The sequence below is a fragment of the Mandrillus leucophaeus genome, unplaced genomic scaffold, assembly GCF_000951045.1.
Source record: "Mandrillus leucophaeus isolate KB7577 unplaced genomic scaffold, Mleu.le_1.0 Scaffold114, whole genome shotgun sequence".
In the NCBI taxonomy this organism is placed as follows: domain Eukaryota; kingdom Metazoa; phylum Chordata; class Mammalia; order Primates; family Cercopithecidae; genus Mandrillus; species Mandrillus leucophaeus.
The window spans coordinates 5,243,955-5,253,614 of NW_012099654.1; positions in this window are offsets into that span (position 1 = coordinate 5,243,955).

Consider the following 9,660-nt stretch of genomic DNA (forward strand, 5'->3'; position numbering starts at 1 on the left):
CTAATATATCAAAAAGAATCACTCCCCAAAAGAAGGTGGGTGAAAAATATGGGTGGGGAAATCACAAAGAAAAAAATTCAAATATGTGTGAATTCAACCTCAATATCAATAAAGGACATGCACATTACATGAGATTTTTATTTTTACCATATAATGGAAAAGATTTTAAGAGAATATAGTGCTCAATATTGACAAGAATGTGGAGAAGCAGGTACTCTCCTGTCTTAGATAGATTGTTCACACATAGGTGGAAACTGAGGCTAGAGTGTGGGAGAAAGGGGTAGGAGAGTCACAGGTAAACAGCTTCATGTCCCTAAAGAGGCTGGATGTGGTATCAGTCTTGGCCATCCCAGCTGGAGATTTGATGAAAGTTCTTGATGGGTTAGGATGTTAGACAGCAGGAGAGCAGGGGAGAAACAGATCCGAGAGAGTGCTTGTCATTTCTGATGCCGTTGAATCTAAGTTTCCCTTCATAATTCTTCCTTGCTCAGCTTTTTATTTTTATGGGGCATCTCAAGAATCAACTCTTAAAACCCAGCATACATTTACACTGGAGTCTTTTTAAAATTGCATTCACTTTCAATGTTGTATCAGGAAAGGCAATGCAGTAGCAGAAACAAGCTGGGCTGGCATTTCTGTGCAGTGTGTTCAGCAAAGGCACCCCTGAATGGGAAGGGCAGGGTAACAGTGAGAGCACGAATCAAAGTTTATCGGCTGTGGGGTTTCAGGCAAGTTGTTCAATTTTTCTCAATTTGTTTTCTACATGTTTGTATTTCTATAAGTAGGAATAATAACACTAACCTCACAGTGTTGTTGTGGGGATTAAGTAAAATTATGTATGTAAAATCCTGAGAATTAGTCTATGTTTAATAAAGGTAGGTTTCCTTCCTTTTTGAGAAAAACAAGCCATGGGACTACTTATCCTACAGGTGTCATTCTACATTTCTTGTGTGGTCTCTGCTCCAAACAGGCTCTGAGGCCTCACACTGTCTGAGGCTCTATGCTAACCCATGATAAAGGGTTCTTGCCAAAAAGGTTGAGCTGCTTCCTATTTCGTTGGCCTCCAGGCTGAGAGGAAAGCTCTGGCTTAGGATAAAATACTGCTGGGTGGAATCCAGAATGACCTCCATCCAGCTTCCCAGCTGCACAGGCTAATGTGCTGTGGCTTGCATGAAAATTGGAGAGCATGTGACCCCATCTGGTGAGGAAATGGAGAACAAAAGACGGGCAAACAGGAGCCAAAAAGAACCTTGTAAAACATATTTTAATCACATCAGTCTGGCAGTACCATCCCTGAGAAGCTACTAAATGTTCATGGCTGTCAGAATGTGGGGATTACCACTGTGGCTGTCATGTTAGGGGCACAAAACCTACGCTTAAACAAAAAGGTCAGGGCCCAGTGGGCATGGGAACGGTGGAGTCTGCAATGTTCCGTCTAACACTGAGACACGTGACAGTAAGTCAGGTAGCTTCTGATGTTACTGCTTTGGCTGTTGCTACAGTCTTCCTTTTGAGAGGCAGTATGGGTAGGATGTGTTTAAAATAAAAACAGAGATGAATCCACATTAGAAAAGGGAGATCAAGATCATAATTTCCCCACTGCTATCTTCCGGTCAGTGCATCTGAATCACCTGCAGAGCTTGGTAAAAACAGATTCAGGAACACCACAGTCTTAGTTTGGGCTGCTATAGCAAAGAACCATAGACGCAGTGGCTTATTAAGCACAGAAGTTTAATTCTCACTGTTTTGGAGGCTGGAAGTCTGTGATTAGGGTGCCAGCACTGTCAGGTTCTGATAAGGACGTTCTTCTGGGTTGCAGATGCCAACTTATTCTTGTGTCCATCCTTCCATGGTGGAAAGAGATGTAGAGAGCTCTCTGGGGTCATTTTTAAAAGGGGACTAATCCGACTCATGGGGGTTCCACCATTGTGGCCTAATCACCTCCCAAAGCCCCTACCTCCTAATACCATCACATTTCAGACTAGGATTTTTTTTTTTTTTTTTTTTTTTGAGACAGAGTCTTGCTCTATCACCCAGTGCAGTGGCGCGAACTTGGCTCACTGCAACCTCCACCTCCCAGGTTCAAGCAATTGTCCTGCCTCAGCCTCCCAAGTAACTGGGATTACAGGCGTGTACCACCACACCTGGTTAATTTTTTTTATTTTTTAGTAGAGACGGGGTTTCACCATGTTGACCAGGCTGGTCTTGAACTTCTGACCTCAGTTGATCTGCCCAACTCAGCATCCCAAAGTGCTAGGATTACAGGCATGAGCCACTATGCCCGGCCTCTTTTTTTTTTTTTTTTTTTTTTGAGACAGAGTCTCACTCTGTTACTTAGGCTGGAGTGCAGAGTAATCTCGCCTCACTGCAACCTCTGCCTCTCGGGTTCAAGTGATTCTCCTGCCTCAGCCTACTGCATAGCTGGGACTACAGGCACATGCCACCATGCTCGGCTAATTTTTGTATTTTTAGTAGAAACAGGGTTTCAGCATGTTGCCCAGGCTGTTTTCGAACTCCTGACCTCAGGCAATCCACCTGCCTCAGCCTCTCAAAGTGCTGGAATTACAGGCGTTAGCCACCATGCCCGGCCAGGTTAGGATTTTAACACATGAATTTTGGGCAGGGACACAAACATTCAGTCCATTGTGTTCATCCTCAGAATTTCTGAAGTGAGACCTAAGAATTTCCATTCCCAGGAAGCTCCCAAGTGATGCTGATGCTGCAGGTCCAGAGACTGCTTGAGCACTGCTGCTCTAAGTGATTTTTAGAGAAGGTCTGTTCCTGTTTCTAGGGTATCTGCTCTGAAGCCTGATTTTCCCTCATGCCCCTACTCTTACCCAGACTATGTAGATCATTCTCCTCTAGTTTTCAAAACATCGAAGTAATTACCTGGTTTTTTTTTGGTTGTTATTCAGAACAAGAAGAGGTTTATTAGTTGGAACAGAAATACAGATTATAACAGGGGTGCATTCAAGTCCAGATTAATAGCCTCCAACACTGGCTGAACTTTAGAAAAATCTGGGAAACTGGAAAGAGGAAGAAATAAAGGGCAGAAGGAAGCAAGCCAGCCCAGGCCTTACACCCAGATATTCTAGTTTATTATGTTTGGAGTGGGGTCTTATCTTAGCAGGAATAAGCTTTAAAAGCTACCCATGTGACTCTAATTTGCAACCAGGGCTGAGAACTGCTGGTCCAGATCACTGAGATCACTGTATTAGTTCACTTTTATGTTGCTATAAAGAAATACATGAGGCCAGGCACAGTGGCTCACACCTGTAATCCCAACACTTTAGGAGGCCAAGGCAGTTGGATCACTTGAGGTCAGGAGTTCGAGACCAGCCTGGCCAATATGGTGAAACCCTATCTCTACTAAAAATACAAAAATTAGCTGGGCGTTGTGGTGCATGCCTGTAATCCCAGTTACTTGGGAGGCTGAGGCAGGAGAATCGTTTGAACCTGGGAGGCAGAGGCTGCAGTGAGCCGAGACCGTGACACTGCACTCCAGCCCGGGCGACAGAGCGAGACTTGTTTCAGAAAACAAACAAACAAACAAAAAATACATGAGGCTGGCTAATTTATAAAAAGAGGTTTAATTGGCTCACAGTTTTGCAGGCTGTACAGGCAGCATGGAGCTGGCATTTGCTCCGGGTGAGGGCCTCAGGAGGCTTAGGCTTACAATCATGGCAGAAGGCAAAAGGTGAGCCAGCACATCACATGCTGAGAGATTTTAAAAGAGAAAACAAGAGAAAAAGAGAGAAGGAGGAAGTGTTACATTTTTTTTTATTATTAATTTGTTTTTCTTTTTGCCACATTCTTTTAAACAACCAAATCTTGCATGAACTAAGAACTCACTCATCACCAAGAGGATGGTGTCAAGCCATTCATGTAGGATCTGCCCCCATGACCCAAACACCTCTCACCAGGCCCCACCTCCAACATTGGGGATCACATTTCAACATGAGATTTGGAGAGGACAAACATCCAAACCACATCAATCACTGATTTTCAAATTTGACTGCACATTAGAAGCACTAGAGGAGTTTTTAAAAAATACTGATGTTCTGCTTCTACCTTCAGATGCTCTGATTTCATTATAATGGATGCATTCTGGACATCTAGAGCTTTTTTTTTTTTTTTTTTTTTTTAAGATGGAGTCTCACTCTGTCACCCAGGCTGAAGTGCAGTGGCACAATCTCGGCTCACTGCAACCTCTGCCTCCCGGGTTCAAGTGATTCTCCTGCCTCAGCCTCCAGAGTAGCTGGGATTACAGGCAACCACCACCACACCCAGCTAATTTTTGTATTTTTAGTAGAGACGGGGTTTCACCATGTTGGCCAGACTGGTCTCGAACTCCTGACCTCAGGTGATGCACCCGCCTTGGCCTCCCAAAGTGCTGGGATTACAGGTGTGAACTACTGCGCTCCACCACATCTAGAGCTTTTAAATCTCTCCAGATGATTCTGATATGTCTAGTACGCAAACAAGTTTGAGAACCACTATTCTAGATTTAACAAGTCAGGTTGGTAGCTTGGTTCCCCTTTCCTCCCAACCCCCTAGATGCACTCTACAACTGTGGTTCTCAAAGTGTGGTCCCTGAACCAGCATCAGAATCATCTAGGGAATTTTTAGAAATGCTATTCTCAGGCCACATCCCAGGTCCTCTGAATCAGCAATTCTGGCTGTGGTGAAGTGGCATTGTTTATCCAGGGTTCATTGCCTCATATCAAGGAAATCAAGGACGTAGACACATAAGGAATGAGGTTAAGAGTGGAGGTTTAATAGGCAAAAGAAAGATAAAAACCTTTCTCTCCTGCAGAGAGGGGCTCCTGAGCAGGTCTTCTGGTTTCATGGTGAAATGCACAGGGTTTTATAGAAGAGCTTGAGGAGGTGGTGTCTGATTTACATAGGGCCCAAAAGATTGTTTGCACCAGGTGTGCCATTTACATAGCATGCAATTAGAAGCTAGCTGCCCCACCATAACCTTTTGTTATGCCGTTGGGTTCTCTACCTGGCCAGTGCCATGTTGCCTGTCCCTTTATTGTACACGTGGTTGACAAAGAAAAGGGAAGATTGAGCCTCCATATTGAGCATGCCTGGCCCCCAGTTAGCCTTTTCCTACTGGCACAGCTGCCAGCATTCACCGTACAAGCTTCCAGCTTGCTTGTCTATGTCTGCAGCTCAATTTTACAGGCTTCTCTTTGTTAGAAAAGAAATGATTTGGGGGCTGCTTTTTGTCGTAAGGGAAAACTTACTGAGGACTCTTACCCTCAGTAACTGGCTAATTTCTTTTTAGCACCTGTATCAGTGAGATGCAGCAGTCTATTGTAACAAGCCCTCCAGGTGACTGTAATGCCCCCAAAGCTTTGAGAACTGCTACTGTACTGTCATTTCTCAGGTGCCCAAGTGTCCTGCTTGCCATCCTTCTAGAGACCAGCCAGAGCAAGAAGCCAGCCAGAGCAAGAAGCAAGGACTTATCCTCTGAATGTTGGGCAATGGGAAATCCCCAGTCTCCAGACAAGTATCATTAAAATTCTTGGTGTAGTTGGGCTTTTATATAATCTGTGAAGCCTTTTTTGGCTGGAAACTAATGGCCTTAAATTGGGAGAGTTCGTTATGGGCTGCAGTTGCAACCTTGGTCAATGCTACAAGCAAGGAAGAGATAGAAGGGACGTAGACAAACATGGTCCTCTGTCATCTGAGATGTGAAGTGAAATACAAGTGGAGAAAGGAGGAAAGGCAAGTGTCTGTGCCAGGAGGGGCTGTGGAGGGCCTCAATTTGGCCTTTTTTTTTTTTTTGTACTTTAGTGAGTACCCTTCAAGTTTGTTGCAAGTATAGATGATACCTGTGTTAAATCAAGTTTAGCCTAGAGTTGTCTCCTTACATATTTTAAGTTTGGCCTAAAGGTTTTTCTGTACATCGTGACTATAACAAGTGGAGATGTGAATAGACTGTAGCCTACACTTGTGCCAATCACCGAGTTTTGGCCAATCCAATGTAGCCAGCTACTTCAAGTATGTTCAGATAAGGCAAACATTGAGCTGTAACCAATCCAGATGTTTCTGTACCTCACTTCCATTTTCTGTATGTCACTTTTCTTTTTCTGTCCATAAATCTTCTACTAGCCACTGACTACACTGGAGACTCTGAGCCTACTCTGGCTTGGGAGGCTGACAAATCCAGGAATCATTCATTGCTCAGTTAAACTCCTTTAAATTTATTTTGGCTGAAGTTTTTCTTTCATCACCTGTTCTCCTGTTTATAAGGACCTGCTTTCTGGCAAAGAAAAAAATTAATGTCTACTGTGGGATTTTTTTGTTTGGTTTTGTTTTGGTCTGGGTTCTTTCTTTCTTTCTTTCTTTCTTTCTTTCTTTCTTTCTTTCTTTCTTTCTTTCTTTCTTTCTTCTTTCTTTCTTTGTTTTTTTTCTTTCCTTCCTTCCTTCTTTCTTTCTTCTTTTCTTTTCTCTTTTCTTTTCTTTTCCCTTCGTTCCTTCCTTCCTTCCTTCCTTCCTTCCTTCCTTCCTTCCCTCTCTTTCTCTCTTTCTTTCTTTCTCTTTCAGGGTCTCACTCTGGCACCCAGGCTAGAGTGCAGTGGTGCAATCATGGCTCACTGTAACCTCTACCTCTTAGGCTCAATTGACCCTCCCATCTCAGCCTCCCAAGTAGCTAGGACCACAGGCATGTACCACCACACCTGGCTAATTTTTGTTTTTTTGTAGATATGGGGTTTCACTGTGTTGCCCAGGCTGGTCTTGAACTCCTGGGCTCAAGCAATCCACCTGCCTCGGCCTCCTGAAGTGTTGGGATTATAGGCATGAGTCACTCAAACTGGTCATGTACTGTGTTTAACACTGAAAGAAAATCTTCCTGACCACTTCAGGGCCTGCAGAGTAACAGAACACTTGGTGGCCTTGTTCAGTACAATAATATCCAACAGCTCCTACAAAGGAGACTTAAACTGCTTGATAAAGGCCCACACTGCATATTCCCATAAAACCAGTTTATTCTAATTCAATCCAGCCCTGGTGAAGCGGCATCATTTGTCTGAGGTTATAGCTGAGGTTCGTTGCCTTATGCCAAGGAAATCAAGGATGTGGACACACAAGGAGTGAGGTTAAGAGCAGAGGTCTAATAGGCAAAAGAAAGAAAAAATCTCTTGAGGATATGGTATCTGATTTACATAGGGCCCAAAAGATTAGTTGGACCAAGTGTGCCATTTACATAGCGTGCAAAGAAGCTGGCCAGCCCACTATAATCTTTATTATTTGAATAGGTTCTCTACCTGACTGGCGCCATGTTGCCTGCTTCTTTATTGCACATGTGGTTGACAAAGAAAAGGGAAGATGGAGCCTCCATGCTGAACATGCCTGGCCCCCAGGTAGCCTTTTCCTATTGGCACAGCTGCTGGCATTCACTCATGCAAGCTTTCAGCTTGCTTATCTGTATCTGCAGCTGCCCTTTGTTAGAAAAGAAATTATTTGGGGACGGCTTTTTATTAAAAGGGAAATCTTGCTGAGGACTCTTTCACCCTCACTACCTGCCTAAATAATTTCTATCTCCTGCATCACTGGGTTCATTTTTGAGAATGCTGAGGTGAAGACGACATGGAGCCTGCCTTCAAATAGATCACACTTTAGCAGAGGAGATAGGTAGGTGAGCAAGTATTAATGTAACTGCCCAAGGGGTTTACCTTACCTGCTGCCTAGACAGAGCCAATTCCTTAAGACAGGGGAATTGCAATAGAAAAAGAGTAATCCCCAAAAAGTCAGCTGGCGGGGAGAGTAGAGTTTTATTATTACTTAAATCAGTTTCTCCAAGCATTTGGGAAGCAGTTTTTAAGGATAACTTGGTGGGTGGGAGGAATCCAGTGAGCCAGGAGTGCTGATTGGTAGGAGATGAAATCATAGGGAATTGGAGCTGTCTTCTTTTGCTCAGTCAGTTCCTGGGTGGAGGCCACAAGATCAGATGAGCCAGTTTATTGATCTGTGTGGGGCCAGCTGATCCATCAAGTGCAGGGTCTGCAAAATATCTCAAGCACTGATCTTAGGAGCAGTTTAGGGAGGGTCAGAATCTTGTAGCCTTCAGCTGCATGACTCCTAAACCATAATTTCTAATCTTGTGGCTAATGTTAGTTCTACAAAGGCAATCCAGTCCCAGGCAAGAAGGGGTTCTGCTTTGGGAAAGGGCTCTTACCATCTTTGATAAGTTTCTCCCAAAGTTAGTTAAGCCTACACCTAGGAATGAACAAGGATAGCTTGGGGGTTAGAAGCAAAATGGAGTTGGTTAAGTTAGATCTCTTTCACTGTCTCAGTCATAATTTTGCAAAGGCAGTTTCATTAATATTTTTCCACACTGGGTGCTGACTGCTGTGTGAACGAGGCACAGTCGGAATTCAGAGCAGGTGGAGGTGAGGTCATCAGGGAAGGCTTTCTGGAAGCAGACACTAGGGCTAAATTTTGGAAGAAAAATAAGTCGTTCAGCAGTCAAAGTATGCAGAGGGTGTTCCAGGCAAGGGCCCAGAGGAGGAAGGCAGTATGTCTAGCATTGTGAGCTATTGGTTGTTCAATATTGCAAATAGGTAAATCATGACGTGTGAAGTAGTAGGAGATACAATTGTAGAGTCAAGCAGAGGTGAAGCCCTTTTTATACTTAGCTTAAGGAACTTGAATTTTAGCACACATATTGGTAGTAATCAGACCCAAATGATCACTCAAATTACCTGGAGAACTTCCAAAAAAACAAAAACAACAACAACAAAAAACAAACAAAGCAAAATAAATTCCTGAGCCCCACCTTTAGAGATTCTAATTCAGTAGGTCTGTGGTGAGCCTGGTCTGGTGATATGTGCATCCCAGGTGAGCAGCGGGACTTGGAGAAGGCTGAACAGTGAAAAGAGGCTAGGGAAATCGAAGCAGCAAGGGTGATAAATACTCCAAAGGCAACTGGAGATTAGTCTATTGGATTGTAGGCTAACTGGGTCTCTTCAACTCACTTTTAAAAGGAATGTTTAGGGTTTAGAGAGGGCAAAAAGATACTGGCTTTTGTGTAATCTTTATTCAATGATTGATGTTACAGAAAATTTGCTGGTGAGCACTGGAGCAATAAGATGCTAATAATACCTTTCTGGGTTTGGTGGGAGCCCTATCCAGGCTTAAAGTTTATTTTGCACAAGATTCATCTCAAATAGTAACAATAATGGCAAGAAATAAAGCATGATAATATTTATTGTTATAGCAAGTACTTATTAACATTTGTTTCTCCTAGAATTTGTAATAATACATGTTTCATTTACTTTGCACATAAAATAAAACTAACAGGCACGAATTCCTCTGAGTGAAGACAAGATTGGTCAAGGTTGAACTACAGCAACTAATAGCAAATGTCTACTACAAATAAGCAAATTAGTGAAGGAGCTTAAAGTAAAGCAAATCCTCAGGCCAGAAATAATGATTTGCTGAAAGCACTGGTTTTTGAAGCATGGACTTGAATTGCCTTGGGAAAGTCAGTCATAGATTTTTCCAGGTGTCTTGTCTGGAACCAGACAGTTGGTATATGCGTTTTCACTCACTATAAAAACATGCAACACAGTCAGGGAAACAGTGAAACGTTGTCTTTACAAAAAAAAAAAAAAAAAAAAAAAAAAAAAAAAAAAAAAAAAAAAA